The sequence below is a fragment of the Sorex araneus genome, chromosome 2, assembly GCF_027595985.1.
Source record: "Sorex araneus isolate mSorAra2 chromosome 2, mSorAra2.pri, whole genome shotgun sequence".
NCBI classification, from domain to species: domain Eukaryota; kingdom Metazoa; phylum Chordata; class Mammalia; order Eulipotyphla; family Soricidae; genus Sorex; species Sorex araneus.
The window spans coordinates 128831993-128848151 of NC_073303.1; the positions used below are offsets into that span (position 1 = coordinate 128831993).

At 57.8% G+C, this 16159-nt stretch overlaps 1 pseudogene; it reads right to left on the reverse strand.

Annotated features, from left to right (window-relative positions):
- Nucleotides 1–2010: 2010 nt before the first annotated feature.
- On the reverse strand, nt 2011–2261 carry LOC101536976 (small nuclear ribonucleoprotein F-like; annotated as a pseudogene).
- Between the last annotated feature and the right edge of the window lie 13898 nt (nt 2262–16159).

A 16159-nucleotide genomic window follows, 5' to 3' on the forward strand; every position in this document is an offset into this window, starting at 1 on the left:
CCCTTCAACCTCTGGTCAATTTTAGATTTTGTTTGGGGGCCACACCCGGTGGTGCTCAGGGGTTACTCCTGGCTCTGCACTCAGGAATGACTCCTGGCGGTGCTCAGGGGACCATATGGGATGCCCGGATTGAACCCAGGTCAGCTGCGTGCAAGGCAAACGCCCTCCTCGCTGTGCTATCACTCCGGCTCCAATGGTCAATTTTAGGACATTTCATTTCCCCAGCAAGGAGCCCCACATGCCAGTGTCGGCTGCCTTGCTGGCCTCCTTCTGTTCCGCCCGCTGTGTGGGCTGCCAGAGACCCCCGGGGAGCCCCACTGTGCGTCCCTTCCAGGTTCCCCTCAGCAGGCCATGCACTTCCTCTTAAGAAGAAGCCCCCAAAACGAGTAAATGGCTGTTGCTGACCGTTCAAGGATGGCAAACTTCATGTGAAAAGTGAGGGGTCGGGGTGATAGCACAGCGGGTAGGGCATATCCCTCGCACCCAGCTGACCCGGGTTCAATCCTTGGCGTCCCATAGGGTCCCCCAAGCACTGCCAGGAGTAATTTCTTTTTTTTTTTCTTTTTGAGTCACACCCAGTGATGCTCAGGGGTTATTCCTGGCTCTGCACTCAGGAATTACTCCTGGCGGTGCTTGGGGGACCCTATGGGATGCCGTGGATTAAACCCAGGTTGGCCGTGTGCAAGGCAAACGCCCTACCCGCTGTGCTATCACTCCGGCCCCGCCAGGAGTAATTTCTGAGTGCAGAGCCAGGAGTAACTCTTGAGCATTGTTGGTTGTGACCCAAAAAGCGGAAAGAAAAAAAAAAGAAAGAAAAGAAAGAAAGAAAGAAAGAAAGAGAGAGAGAGAGAGAGAGAGAGAGAAAGAAAGAAAGAAAGAAAGAAAGAAAGAAAGAAAGAAAGAAAGAAAGAAAGAAAGAAAGAAAGAAAGAAAGAAAGAAAGAAAGAAAGAAAGAAAGAGAAAGAAATTGAAAACCCCAATGCAAATAAACGGCTGTCAGCAACCAAAACGGGGTGTCCTGGTTCCCCGCCCAGTGCTCACCACGCCACCAGGTCCCACGGATGAAGATTCACTTCCACCTCCAGACACAGTTCCTCAGGGAAGGGGTCTCTGCGGAGGTGCCGGCACTTCCTCCCGCTGGGGAGGGCTCTGTGGGAGTTTCCTCCCCCTCTGAGACTCCGAGGGACAGTGGGCTGGGTGAGACACTGGGAGAGACGCTGACACCCGTCCCCCCTCCCCCTGCCAACGGTGGGCATGGGGTGGGAACTCTATTAGTATTGTAAATCACTCACGGTACCTAAATAGAAATGGAAGGGGAAAAAGCTCCTTTCTAAGTCACCTCCACAATGCCAGTCACCGTCCGCCACGGGCCAGAGTCAGCTTCTGAAACTACGGGGCTCGGGGGTCTCAAAACATTTACAAGTTCATTTCAGGATAAATTTCTCTATGGCTTATTATTGACAAATGTTTGATTTGTGTATCTATTTTCAATACCTACATCCCCGGGTTTCCATAAAAAATTTCTCCAAGGGAGGGAGGGGGGAACGCTTTTCTTTCCTTTGAGAGGAAAAAAAAATAAAGAATGTTAAGGGATGAAAAGGCAGCCAATAAAGACGGATTTGTTGCAGAGGGTGAGGGGTGAGGGTGTGCCTCAGTGTGGGCCGCCCTGTTCTGACCCGAAGGCCGTGTTGTTAGACGGCGCCTGTGGGCGTGAGAGACAGAGGGGGCTGGGGGGGGGGAAGGTCAGCACAGGCCGACGCCCGGCCACTCCACACAAGGGTTCTACAGCCCTAGCCTGGCTGCTTTGGCCAACCCCCCGCCCCCAACAAGTCTCTGGTCCCAGTATCTTGTCCCCTGACGAGGTCCTGCCCGGAGGGGCCTAACAGAGCCTTCGAGAACGTGATGATTTTTTCCACGTAGAGACTTGATGGACTTTTTTTTTTCCACACTGAAAAAACAAATTTTTTATTGTTTAGAAATATATATTGTTAAAAAGTCCCACCAGAGACATTATTCTCTCATTTACCCATCTTCCTCCTCTTCTTCAACACCTTGATATAAAGGACATTATTACACTTCTACCAAAGCCTCACCCAGATGTCCAGAGAATGCCCACCTATGTATCCTTCCGTGCTTGCCAGCTGCACGTGCAGGTAGCCGTCTACAGACGCCTTGACCTCCATTCCCCACCTAAGTTCCACCATGACTGGCTTTCCTGTTAGTCCGCTGAGGAGAGGCTCGGGATCGAGGGGCAAACTCATCGAGACTGTGGGCAGAGGCTGCAGGTGACTCGCTGCCACCCCAGTGGTCGTCAGTCCCTCATGATTGGGCTCGCGACTGCAGGGCCCGGAGCAGGGAGTAGTGAGAGAAGTCGAGACTCGATGGACCTTTCTGTAGCATGATGTTAGACAAAGCTTCGCCCCTACACCAGAGCAATGGGTCTGCGTTCGGGGCCCTGCCGGAGCAGCCCTGACTGCCCACCGGCCTTTCCACTGGCCGCACCCTCGGTCAGGACTATATGAAACAGCCAGTCTGGAACCTTCCATAAAGTTCAGAGGCCTCTGGGGAGTCACAGATTCTTTGGGTCACGGGATGGCCCAGATGATTCTTCGGTTCCCTCTCTCGCTGAGTGTTCGGCAGTGCTCCTCTTGGTACTGAGTCTTGCTTATGTCACCAGCCGGCCACCGATTCCAGTGTGTGGGAATCAGCCAGCCTGAGGGAAGGTGGTCCTGGCCCACAGCAGACCCCCCACCTGGGGCCGCACCCACCAACGGCCTTGCTCGCGGCACCTGCTTTGGAAGAACCACAGTCCAGGAACCTGCAGGCTTGTGTCACCCTCCCGACGCCTTCCCTGGGCCCCCCTCTACCAGGCTCCCATCCCATTCCAGAACCCCCCCTTCACAGACCCACCTTCCCCGACCATCAGCGTCTCAGGACGCTGCCCCCAGGTGAATGCGGGGTACAGACATGCAGAGTGTGGCCCAGGTGGCACCTGGGAGGAGCTGGGGACCCGAGACCTCGAGCGTCTCCGTTCGCTACTCCATGGCGTTATCTGGGGAAGCCGAGGGCAGCTGAGGAAGACGCGGCTGAGTCACCCACTGTGTCACCCACAGTGCGTCAGGAAAGCTCCTCCTGAGCCCGGAACAACAGCACGGGGGTAGGCGACTGCCTGTGCATGATCAACCAGCTCTGGTCCCCAGCACCCTGTAGGGTCCCCCGAGCCCCGCAGGAGGGATTCCTGAACACAGAGCCAGGAGTAAGGCCTGAGCACTGCCCAGCGTGGCCCCAAAACCAAAAGGGAAGAAAGAAAAAGGAAAGTTCCTAGTGGGGACCAGAGAGGGTGCAGAGGTGAGGACACAGGCCTTGCACATAGCCACCAAAGTGGCTCAAATCCCAACACCATAAGGAGTCCCCTGAGTGCCACCAGGCGTGGTCTCTGCCCTCTGCACTACATTTTTTGGGGAGAGGATACACTTGGTAGTGCTCAGAGTTGACTCCTGTGCTCAGGGATCACTCCTGGCAAGCCTAGAGACACCACATGGGGTCGGCGGTACATGCACCAAGCACTCTAACCACTGGACTATCTCTCTGGCCCCTAAACGGGGGTGCCAGTGATTGAAGCTGGGTTGGCTGCATGCGGCTGACCCACTGGCCTCTCTTCAGTGCTTTTTTGGTTGTTTTTTGGGTCACAGCAGGGATCCTCAGGGGTTACTCCTGGCTCTGTGCTCAGGGATCGTTCCTGATGGTACTTGGGGACCATACGGACACCAGGGACCAACCCAGGTCAGCTGTGTGCATGGCCAAACACCCTCCCCACTGTCCTATAGCTCCGGCCAAAGAGGGGCTCGTTTTGATGCTACAAGAATCAAACTGTTCCGGGCACTGCTCATCCCCTGGGCCCTTCGCAGTGGCCCCTGGCATCGCACCGCCCGCACCACCCTCCAGCCCTCTCGACTGCATTTTTATTTATTTATTTTTATTTTTTAAATTTTTTTTGCTTTTTGGGTCGCACCCGGTGATGCACAGGGGTTACTCCTGGTTCTGCACTCAGGAACCGCTCCTGGCAGTGCTCAGGGGACCATATGGCATGCTGGGAATCAAACCTGGGTCAGTTGCATGCAAGGAAAACGCCCTACCTGCTATGCTATCACTCCAGCCCCTCGACAGCATTTTTAGTGTTGGTTAAGATGGTCTTGAGAGGTGTCCACGCTCAGGGGCACCCCCTTAGCCCTGCTGCTTTGATTTCTCACGTGGGGGCCACCCCCAGTGTTGCATTGCCAGGAAGGACCCCGAGGAGCCAGGCGTGTGCTCCCTTACCGAGCCACAGCTCCAGCCCCTGCTTTGCTCCTCCCCGAGGTTTGGGGTGTCTGTCCCTCACCCCACCATTGTCACTGCATCACTTGGGAGAGGTGAGGTTTCCAGAGCCCCAGAGGGGTGGTCTTTGCCGCCACCCGTGGTGGGCGGATGCTTCGTCCACCACTCACTGCCTGGCACACCCCAGGCGGTGCCACCCTCGGGTGCTGCTCCTATACTTTCCCTGCGCCCTCCTCCCATTGGCATGGCCGCCAACACCGCCGTCTCCCCTGGCCCTGGCTTCTGGAGAGAGAGCGGCCAGGCTAGCAGGGAGACGGGCCGGGAGGGGCAAGTGGAGAGAAGGGAAGGTGAGCAGTGAGACCTGGAAGTGTCCCTAACTGACCCCTCAGGGTCAGAGCAGGTGTATAGAGCAGGACTTTCTAGGCTTTTTTTTTTCTTTTAAGAAATATTTCTCGGGGCCAGAGCGATAGCACAGCGGGTAGGGCGTTTGCCTTGCATACGGCTGACCCAGGTTCGATCCCCAGCATCCCATATGGTCCCCCAAGCACCGCCAGGAGTAATTCCTGAGTGCAAAGCCAGGAGTAACCCCTGAGCATCGCTGGGTGTGACCCCCCCCAAAAAAGAAATATTTCTCAGGGCTGGAATTATAGTTTGGCAGGGAGGGGATTTGCCTTGAATGCTGCTGACCCAGGTTCAATCCTCGACATCCCATATGGTCCCCCGAGCACCACCAGGGGTGATTCCTGAGCACAGAGCCAGGAGTAACCCCTGAGCATTACCAGGTGTGATACTGTCACTGTCACTGTCATCCCGTTGCTCATCGATTTGTTTGAGCGGGCACCAGTAACGTCTCTCATTGAGAGACTTATTGTTACTGTTTTTGGCATATCCAATACGCACGGGTAGCTTGCCAGGCTCTGCCATGCGGGCTCCATACTCTCGGTAGCTTGCCAGGCTAGGTGTGATACAAAAACACAAAACAATTTTTTTCTTCCCTCCACCCCCCCAACTTTATTTCAACACTGCGCTTTACAAAGTTGTTCATGATGATGTGTTCCGAGCATTCAGTATTCCATCCCCAGTCCCACCACTGTTCCCTTCCCTCCACCATGGTCTCCATTTTCCCAACCACCCCTCAAACCTGCCCCATAGCAAGCCCACGATATATTGCTTGTTACCACTAAATGGCTCACAGAGTAATCAAAAAAATTTCTGTAGAAGAAAATCTGTGAAAATTGTTGCTTCTCACCATGGGGACAGGAAGTCCTTCTCTGAGGGCTGACTAAGCTGAAAGTTCAGACTCTGGGTCCACGTTTCAGTCAGTCGAGGTTGGTGGGCTTCTGGGTTCCATCCCGTCCCATCTGGTGTGCTCCTACTGGGATGTGAGTGTTGTAGTGTGGAGACATCGTGTGGCTGCGTTTGCAGCCGTGTGCTTCTTGGACATTCGCAGATGACAAGCCGTTAGCTGCCACTGTCCCGTTCTGGCATCCTGGGCCCTGTCAATATGCCCATTTCACAGACCGAGACAGAAGCTGATTTGCAGGCTCGTGGGTGCGGGAGCAGCGAGGGGCTGGCCAGGGCTGCCGCGTCTCCATCACAGCCCCACTGGGAAGAGCCACTCCCAGCTGCCTCTTTGCATAAAATTCACTTCCCTGCAGCCAAGCACCAGGGCTACTTCAGCGGCTGCAGCGCCTCTCTGGAAACCTGGTTCTGTCCTCCACCAAACTGGCACCGCACCGGCTCTGCCAGGGCTACCTTCTCCCTGAAGCTCCCAGAACTGTGCTCTGCCTTAAGGAGCATTTGCTGAAGAGGGCGGCTTGGTTTTCAGCTTGTTGGTTGGTTGGTTGGTTTGTAGTTTTTTGGTTTTGGGTTTTTTGTTGGACTGGAGCGATAGCAAAAGCGGGTAGGGCAATTGCCTTGCACACGGCCGACCCAGGTTTGATTCCTCCGCCCCTCTCGGAGAGCCCGGCAAGCTACCGAGAGTATCCCACCCACACAGCAGAGCCTGGCAAGCTCCTCATGGTGTATTCGGTATGCCAAAAACAGTAACAACAAGTCTCACAATGGAGACGTTACTGGAGCCCGCTCGAGCAAATCAATGAATAACGGGACGACAGTGCTACAGACAGTGCAGGTTTTTTATTGGTTGGTGTTTTTTGCTTTTGGAGGCACACCCAGCAGTGTTCACTCTCGGCTCTGCAGGTAGGGGTCATTCCAGTGGCCTCGGGGGACTGTATGGGATGCCAGGGATCGTGCCCGGGTCAGCAGGTGCAAAGTAGACTCCTGCCGCACTATGGCTCCACCCAAAGAGCTGCAGCTGGAGGGAGGGAGGCCGAGGGGACCCTGCCGGGGAACGAATGCTGTTAACGGCCTCCTGTCAGCTGCTGCTCTCTGCTCTTTGCATCTGTGTCAGAATCTTAGTCGTCGGTTCAGGGCTGAGGATGGAGCCCAGCTAGAGGACGCGGACTCCTGCACGCAGGCTGGCATCGGTTGTTACCCACTGCACATGTGGACACAAGGGGTTGGTTCCAGAAGCACAGGTGTCTCTTTCATCTGAAGACAGCATCCCCCGCCCGGCTGCCCACACCCCCATGGGAGCCCCCAATAGTCTGCCGGTGTGGGAGGCTGGAGGAGACCCCAGAGGGAGGGGAACGACCCCCAGTTCTCACTTAGTGGCTCCATGCCCAGGTCGCCCCCCACAAATCCTCTCTTTTATTCCTTGGAGGTCGAAGGTACTTCGGCTCCAGCCGTGGGGCTCCAAGAAGGAGCTGGTCCACAGCCAAGTCCAGCGTCTCCTGCCCGGTCGCTTCACCCCCGGATGGCCGAGCTGCACGGGGCCACGAAGGTCCGACACCCCAACTCCTCTGGCTCTGCCAGGCCCGGCTCCGAGACAGTGCCTTTCTTTCTTGGTAGAGATGCAGTTGATTCTACTCCCATAGAACTGTTTTTTTTTTCTTTTTTTGCTTTTTGGGGGTCACACCCGGAGATGCTCAGGGGTTACCTCCTGGCTCTGCACTCAGGAATTACTCCTGGCAGTGCTCAGGGGACCATATGGGATGCTGGGAATCGAACCCAGGTCGACCGCGTGCAAGGCAAACGCCTACCCGCTGTGCTATCGCTCCAGCCCCTCGGCAGAACTGTTTTTAAAGGCTCATTCAGCGTAAACTCTTTGTTTGTTTTTGTTTGGGGGCCACACCCAGCGATGCTCAGGGGTTACTCCTGACTCTGCACTCAGGAATTACTCCTGGAAGTGCTCGGGCGATCCTATGGATGCTGGGGATCAAACCCGGGTCAGCCGTGTGCAAGGTAAGCCCCTCCCTGCTGGACTATCACTTCAGCCCTGTAACTTTTCTTTCTCATAATGAGGCTTGTCAGATTTTTGTTTTGTTTTGGGGACACACCAGGAAATGCTCAGGGGTTACTTCTGGCCCTGAGCTCAGGAATCGCTTCTGACAGTGCTCGTAGGACCATATGGGGTGCTGGGGATTGACCCACTGGAGTATCGCTCTGGCCCTGAGCTCATCAGCTCTGAGTGCCAGTGTATTGTCCTTCACAAACTCCACAGGCAAAATGTTCTGAACGGCCTTTGGGGCCCCAAGACAGAGCAGAGGCTGGTCGAGGCTGCTCCAAAAGAGGCAAGAAGGGCCAGTCTTCCCACGAGGCGCAAAGGCCTCCTGCTTTCTAGAATGACTTTCCGACTTTCCGAGCGGGTGAGAAACAGCAGGGCTACACCACTCACAATCCAGCTTCTGAAGCCTGTTCAGAGCAGGTGGGGACTCCCCCTGAGCTGGCGTCTGGGCGTCTCTGATCTCTCCGCAGGCGAAAAAAATGTTCCCAAGGAGGGGGTCTGGGCTACAGAGGGGGCCAAGGGTGGGTGGAGCGGTCTCTCTGCAGAAGCCTGACCCCTTTCCCGGGGGGACGCCGCCCCACGAATCCTGCTGGGGGGACATGGCCATGGGCTCCAGCCTGTAGGACGGAGCAGAGTAGACGTTTGCTGCCTGCAAGCTCCCGAGAACCTGACAGGAACCCACGTAGACGAAGGTTTCTGCCACTTCCTGCCCTTCTCCTGCCTCTCGTGCAGCTGTATCTAAGCTGCCTGAGTCCCGAGCCTGAGGAGTTTCTCTCGTTGAGTATTATAAATAAAGTGATTGAATATTATAAATAAAGCTGCGGTCAGACATCTCATCTGTACTGTTGGCTCCGTTTCCCCGATTCCCTGAACTGCAATTACTGAGCGAGAGGTCCTGACCAGCTTCTTGCTAATTTGATAGTTTGAAACACGTCATCTGTGGTTTTAATCTGTCTTTCTTTCCTGGCGAATGGTGCCAAATGCTTTTCTTCCTCTTCATTTCGTCAGGCTGTATTTCCTCCTCTGCGAGTTGTTTGTCCTTCATTTACCTTATTAGGGTCTTGGGACTTTTCTCAACCATCTGCACGCCTGTTTTGTTTTCCAAATATAAAAGTTCTTGCCGTCGTCACATGCACTGCTGAGAACAGTTGCCCTCTGTCTGTGGTCGGTTTGCATGTCACGGTATTTGTTTTTCGATGCAGACATTTTCTGATTTCTTGTAAGTGAGTGTTTCCCCTCAGGCTCTCCCAACGGAAGAATTCTGGAGCGGGGCCCACTCGCTCCGACGGTTTCCCGAAGCCCCACTCTCCCGTCCATCTGCACACCGGCGATGCAGGGACCTTTATGAGCTAAGCGGCCAGCCCCCCCCTGCCCCCCTCCCTGCTCAGACCCAGCGGCCCTGAGGCGTATGGGCCGTGGAGGACACACAGCCGGGCCCCCTGGCCCTTCCTTCCCCACGCCCCTCTCCTCAGCCATCTCTCAGCCAGGCCACACGATGCCGGTGGCATCTGCATCCCTGGGACAAAGGCACTTCACGAGAGACCCCAAGACAGAGTGCCTGGGCCCCAGGCTACCCCAGGCCTGAAACAATCAGGGTCTGGGATATCAGACTCCGTTTCTTGGCGTTTGAGGTGGCTGGGCAGGGGGCGGGATATGGCTCCCACGTGTGGGGTCAACGCACCCCCCCAGGCTTCTGACCTCTGGGCCACTTAGGAGGTGTGTCCTTGTGGCTCAGGACTCTGGGTTGTCCCCACTGCCCTGGAACCCCTGCGACTGTCCCCACGTTGGCCAAAGCAGCCTGAGCCCAAGGTCGCCCCAAGGGCTGAGTCCAGAAAACAGCAGATGGGCCTGAGCGTCAGCCAGTACTCGTGTGTGTGAGTGTGTGAGGGCGTGAGTGTGTATGTGCGAGGATGAGCATGTGTGCTTGTATAAGTGCACGTGTGTGTGAGCGCATGCATGTGTCAGTGTGCACGTGTGTGTGAGCGCATGCATGTGTCAGTGTGCGCGTGAGTGTGAGCATGTGTGCCTGTATGAAGTGCAGGTGTGTGTATGTGTGTGTGTGCATGAATATGTATGTTTGTGAGCATATATGCCTGTATGAGTGTAGGTGTGTGTATGAGTGCCTGCATGTATTAGTGTGCGCATGAGTGTGTATGTGTATGAGCATGTGTGCCTGTATGAGTGCAGGTGTGTGTATCAGTGCGTGCATATATTAGTGTGTGTGTGAGTGCATGAGTGTGTATGTGTATGAGCATGTGTGCCTGTATGAGAGCATGTGTGTGCGCGTGTGTATGAGTGCATGCATGTGTTGGTATATGCGTGTGAGTACATGTGTATGTGAATGTGTGTATGCGTGCTTGTATGTATGAGTGTGTGTGTGTGTGTGTGTGTGTGTGTGTGTGTGTGTGTGTGAGAGAGAGAGAGAGAGAGAGAGAGACACCCAGGAACAGAGGTCAAGTAGGCCGGGCTGGGGCTGCCCATCCCTGGAAAGAAAAAGTTCCTCCCCTTGCCTTGGCCGCCATCACCGCAGAGGGACCCATCGAGTAGTCGCTACCCTACCTGGCTCCTGGCTCCAGGCCCAGCCCCTGCAGCTCCCAAGGCCACCAGCTGCCCAGAACTGCGTGCGTGGACGAGGGGGCCAACGGCTGCAGGAACTGGGGCGGGGGGGGGGGAGGGAGCACCCTGCTGTTTTCTCATCCATGAAACGTGTCTGGCAGTCCTTCCCCGCAGGGACTCTGTGGGGGGGACTGGCCACAGGCCGGAGTTGGCTCTTGCCATGAGGGAAGGTGGTCTCCTGAGACCCCTGGGTGTGGCCCAAACCCCCTTCCCACAAACGAAGGCAAATGGACAAAACCCTGACCCTCAAACAGGCCTGATACCACACCAGCCGTAACAGAATAAAGGCCATTGAGCTGGCCTGGGCATGGCCCCGCCGGACACTCTCCCTGCGGTGGGCCACCAAGCTCAGTCCCCGCATAGCGAGCACCAACGAAAAGCAGCAGCTGCGTGCTGGCGGGCCAAGCGCCAAGAATGGGCACTGCCCCCTCCACCCGTGGCCGGGCCCACGCCTCCTGCCCCCCGGAACCAGCTCGCACCAGCCCAGTCTGGAAACTGCCCTCCCTGCGATCTCGCTGCCCTGTCCCGGGTGCAGTGGCCAGAGGCTGCTGTCCTGTGTCTCGGTGGTCACTCTGGGGCGAGCACTTCATGATGGAACAAACAGGATCTGGATTCCAGCTTGCTCAGTGTTTGTGCCTTTTTTTTTTTCCTTTTTGGGTCCTATGCAGCGATGCTCAGGAATTACTCCCGGCGGTGCTCGGGGAAACATATGAGATGCTGGGGATCGAACCCAGGTTGGCCGAGTGCAAGGCAACCACCCTGCCACTGTACTGTCGCCCTGGCCCCATCGTGCCTGACTTCTGGTCACACAGTCAAACCTGATTTCCACCCACCGCCCAAGGCTGCCCTTTCCCGCCCCTCCAGCCCCGCCGCTGCCCAGGCTCCAATCATGCCCCTGTCTGTTCTCGGGCCCTAGCCCCCAGCCCTGGGCCACTCCATGTCCCGGAGCTTTGAGCATTTCTCGAGACATTTCCTGCCCCCTTCATCCCTGTCCCGAGGGCCCTGATGCTCTGTCTCCTTGCGGGGACAAAGCTAGTATGATGGGCGGGACGCTACGTCGGGGGGTGGGGGGCAGGCTGCTGCGTGGAAGGACGAGCTGTGTCCTGGGCCTGGAGTGCCAGGGGGGCTCATAGAGAGCCCCGAGAGGCCACTGAGACACGGGGCAGTGTCCAGCTTGGGCTGCAGTGTCCCCTCGGGTGCCCCTGCACTGTGCTGGGGCGGCCACAGGGAAAGGAGTCCTGTGCTGGCATAGTCCTGTGGGCGCACAGGGGTACACAGCTAATCCTGGGATAAGGTGGTCTTTTTTTTTTTTTTTTTTTTTTTTGCTTTTTGAGTCACACCCGGCAATGCACAGGGGTTACCTCCTGGCTTTGCACTCAGGAATTACCCCTGGCGGTGCTCAGGGGACCATATGGGATGCTGGGAATCGAACTCGGGTCGGCCACGTACAAGGCAAACGCCCTACCCGCTGTGCTATTGCTCCAGCCCCGGGATAAGGTGGTCTTGACGCTGGCCTTTCCAGGCTAATCTGGGGGGCCACACACGGTTTAGTGGAGCGTGAAGGCCACAGGGGAAGCGCAGGCACCCGGAGACCCAGAGTTGGGAGGGTGCGGGAGAGAGGGGGCGCAGGCTGCCCTTATCAAGAACAAATGTTTGCAGCTGCCCCGCCCGTGGCAGGTGCTGGAGTGAGCCCAGGAGGGCCTGGTCAGGTTTGTGTCGGAGCAAAAGCTCCAGGCGCCGGAGAGGGGCTTCGGGCTGATGCTGCGGCCTCCGGCTCTGGGCGCCAGGGGGCGACGGTCCCTGCCCAGCACTGCCCAGTCCAGATCACATCCCAGCAGGCAGACCCGGGAAGCCCTTCTGCTCCCCACCGGGCCGGGCTCTTCCCATGGCCAAGTCGCCGCGGGACAGAAGACAGCGCAGCCCCGGCGGGGACAGGGGGACGGCAGGGACAGCTGCATGCAGGGAGACAGTGGCACACCACACGGACCATGTGACTCCACATCCAGGGTCCGTGAGGGTCTCCCGCAGGCCCATGAGGGAGGGTCTCACAGGTGCGGCTTCTCCGGGGCTCGGTCTGCCTGAACAGAATGTGAAGCCAAAGTTTAACGACTGATTTGTTCTAACACCTGTCCTCCGCCAGGCCGTGTGGCCAGGCCATTGGTGCCTCACCTGGTGCTGGGCAGAGAGTGGCCTCTGGCGACAGAGCTGATGATGTAACCGGATGCAACCGCACAGAGGACCGGGCCAGGCAGCAGCAACGCAAAGCTAGTAGCCCTCTCTCTGGGCGGTCTGCATGGTGGCGGGCACTGACCCAGCAGGCCAAAGAGCCCCTCAGCTTCTCTTCCTTTCCCTGCCATGAGCCTGCCACCGCTTAGCCTGCGAGACCGCCACCCCTCACCCCTGTGAGCCCGCCTCCCCTCACTCCTGTGAGTCTGCCACCCCTCACTCCTCTGAGCCCATCACCCCTCACCCCTCTGAGCCCATCACCCCTCACCCCTCTGAGCCCCGGAAAGAACCTTCTACAGAAGAGCCATTCAGTGACTGGCCAGAGAGGGGTCAGCGGTGGCCCTGTTCACATCCGCTAGGTTAGTTAGCAACCAGCCCGCACACAGTCAGGCCTGGCGGCTGCCTTAGCACCCTGCCCCTATGCCTGACTGGTGTTTCTCTGTGCGTTTACCTGAAGACCTCAAGGCCTTCAACTTGAACAGAAGCTGGAGAAAGCGCCCCAGGTCCGGGGGTGGAGTGCGTGTGGCGGGGGAGGGGGTCTGTTTCCTGCCAAGAGGGTGGTCCCCTCTTCCCACCCCTTCCTGGCGTCGCAGCCACAATGCAGCCCCCCTCTTCAGAAGTTTATTTCTAACCACCTCATGGCTAGGGGCAGGGGTGCCCACATGAGTTTGGCTTACTGCCCCCTTCTCAGGGAAGAAAATCTCAGGGCGGAGAGAAGGCAGCAGAGAGAGAGGGCTTCGTACACAGTCAAGCTGGCTCCCTCCCGGCTCCTCAGACAGTCCCTCAAGCACAGGCAGCAGTGACCCCTGAGCACTGCCAGGTGTAGCCCAAGAACCAGGCCCCTCCCTCCAAAAGGAGAAAGAAAATTATCACTCAACCGCCCCTCCTCACGGAAATAAACCTTTTTGTTTCTATGTTGGGGGGGCACATCTAACAGTGCTCAAGGGTTACCCCTGGCTCCGTGCTCAGAAATTACTCTTGGTGGTGCTAGGGGGACCCCATAGGGGTGCCGGGGATCGAACCCAGGTCGAATGCGTGCAAGGCAAGCACCTTACCTGCTGTACTATCACTCCCGCCCCTGTTTTATTTTATTTTGGGGTCACACCCAGCAGTGCTCAGGGCTTACTCCTGGCTCTGCCCTCAGGGATCAATCCTGGTGGCTCGGGGGACCATAAGGAATGTCAGGGATCAAACCTGGGTTGGCCACATACGAGGCAGCACCTTACCGCTGTGCTATGTCCTGGCCCGGAAATCTACCTGCTTTAACCGAACATAAACAGCCACAATTGTCCCCAGGACTATCACCATCCCCCTACTGCTCAGTGCCCCTGGGGCCAGGAGCCCTGCTCTGCTTTGGGGAACAGACAGCGGGTCAGATACTAAGATGGGAGGTGACAAGGGGCGTGACAAGGTCCCCTGACTGCAGCTGGTGAGAAGTGCTGGACCCACCCACCCTGCCCACTGGGGGTTTGGACAAGGGTCAGGGGTGACCTTCACTCCCCGCACTGCCCCCTCCCCAGAGAGAGAGAGAGAGAGAGAGAGAGAGAGAGAGAGAGAGAGAGAGAGAGAGAGAGAGAGAGAGAGAGAGCGCACTGTAGACAGGGCGCTTGCTGACCGGGCTCAATCCCTGACCTCCCTTAGTTCCCCCGAGCCAGCCAGGAACGAGCAGAGTCAGGAGTCAGATCTGAGCACTGCCCAGTGTGGCCCAAAAATCAGAAAGAAAAGAATGGGCTTCCGTGCAGAGGCTGCTGGTGCAGGTGGGATGCGCCCCCAGCCCCTGAGCCTGGCCAGCCCCCTTCCCAGGACCGGGATCTGCCGGCAGCTTCTACAGTGCCATGGAGCAGAATTATTCTCCCCGGCAGACAGCACGCTGCCCCTGGGAGGCCGTGGTGGTGGGGGATGGACCAGCACGTCCCGCCTTTCCCCAGGACAGAGGGGGGCCCGGGCATGTCCCGCCTTTCCCCAGGACAGAGGGGGGCCCGGTGCGGCCCTGTGGCTCCCAGCCCAGTGTCCAGGCTCCTCCTCCTCAGGCTCCTGCATTGTCCAGAGAGAGCTGGGCGACAGAAGCCAGCCCTGCCCCGTGGGCCTGGCGCCCTTTTGTTGGCGGCTAAGGGAGTGTATTGAGCTGCCTGGAAAACAAGGCGGGAGGGCCACCCTCCCCGCCCCCTGCCCGCCCAGCAGGGGTCAGCCCGGCCCTGGGAACTGTGGAGCCTGTGATTTCTAGGAGTGCGCTGCCCTGGCTGGACCCCCGTGGGGCCCTTGTGGGCCAAACAGGCTGCCCCGCAGCTGGGCCTCTGACAGCTTGGCCCGTGTCCAGGCAGCTCTGCTCGGGGGCAGCACCAGGCTCGGAGAGTCAGTGCCCACGAGCCGGGGTTACCCTTGCCAACACGCACGCAAGCAGGAGGAAGGCAGGGGGTGTGCGTGTGCGTGTGCGCAGGCACCCGAGTGTGCATCTGTGTGTGTGCACGCCTGTGTGTGCATGTGTGTGCGTGTGTGCACGTATGTGTACATATGTGCATGTGTGTGCATGTGCGTGTGTGCGCGCACACGTGTGTATGCATATGTGTGTGCATGTATGTGTGTGTGTATGCACGTGACAGGGAAGTGAAAACCGTCCTGAAGCCCCCTCTAGGACCAAGCGCCCTCTATTCTTTTCGGCGCCCAGCACTGCGGGAGGATGCTGCCCGTAGTGCCGAACCCTCTGGCCGCCTGGCCCAGCTGAGCGAGGCCGAGGCCCAGGCCGGTGGGCAGAGAGCATGTCAGCAGGAGCAGAGAAAGCGCAGAGGGACTCCGAGATAACCGTGAGCAAGACCTGGACGGTGGCCTGGACAGTGGCCCCTCGCAGGCTAGGACAGCTGAGGGCCACGTTCCCGGTGCCCTGCTGCTGCTTCTAGAAGCATCCACCGGATGGTGCCTTCAGAGAGGTGGGCGCTGAGGCGGCGTGAGAATGAGTCAGGACTCGGAGGCCTGTCGGCTGTCCCTGGAAGCTGACCACCACACGTGTCTGCTCTTTCTCTGCGGCCTTCCCTTAGCCACAGGGGGACGAGGGACTCTGAGCCCAGACTCAGTCATGGATCTGAGACCCCCGTGGGGTCCTTCTCAACAGACTCGGAAGTCTGAGACGGTTTCCTCTGCTGAACCCCAGTGTGGTCATGGGGCCAGCCTGGGACTCCTGTGGGCAGCGGCTGGAGGTCTGTGACCCACCTCGCCCGGTTCTCTGCACCCTGACCACCAGCCAGTGCCCATCACCGGCCTGCTGCTCCGGGAAGGAGATGGGCCAGCCCTGGCGTCAGAGCGCCCTCAGCTCTGCGGGCGTGGACCGGCCTCACAAAGTGGGCGGGCGCCTGGTTTGGGTCAGGCCTTGGGTCCCTGGTCCTGTGTGATCTGCATCCTTCGAAGGTGGGCTGTGGGGCGGGAGAGAGTGCGCTATACACACAATGCGACCAGCCTGGGTTCCATCCCCTGTGCTTTGCCAAAAGTGACCACCAGGGTGGCCCAAAAACAAAAGAAAGAAAAATTTAGGGAAAAAAATAAAGGTGGTGGGCTGGAGCGATGGTACAGAGGGTAGGGCAATTGCCTTGCAGTCGACTGACTCGGTTGGGTCCGTGGCATCCCATATGGTCCCCAGAGGCCAGAAGTGATTTCTGAGTGCAG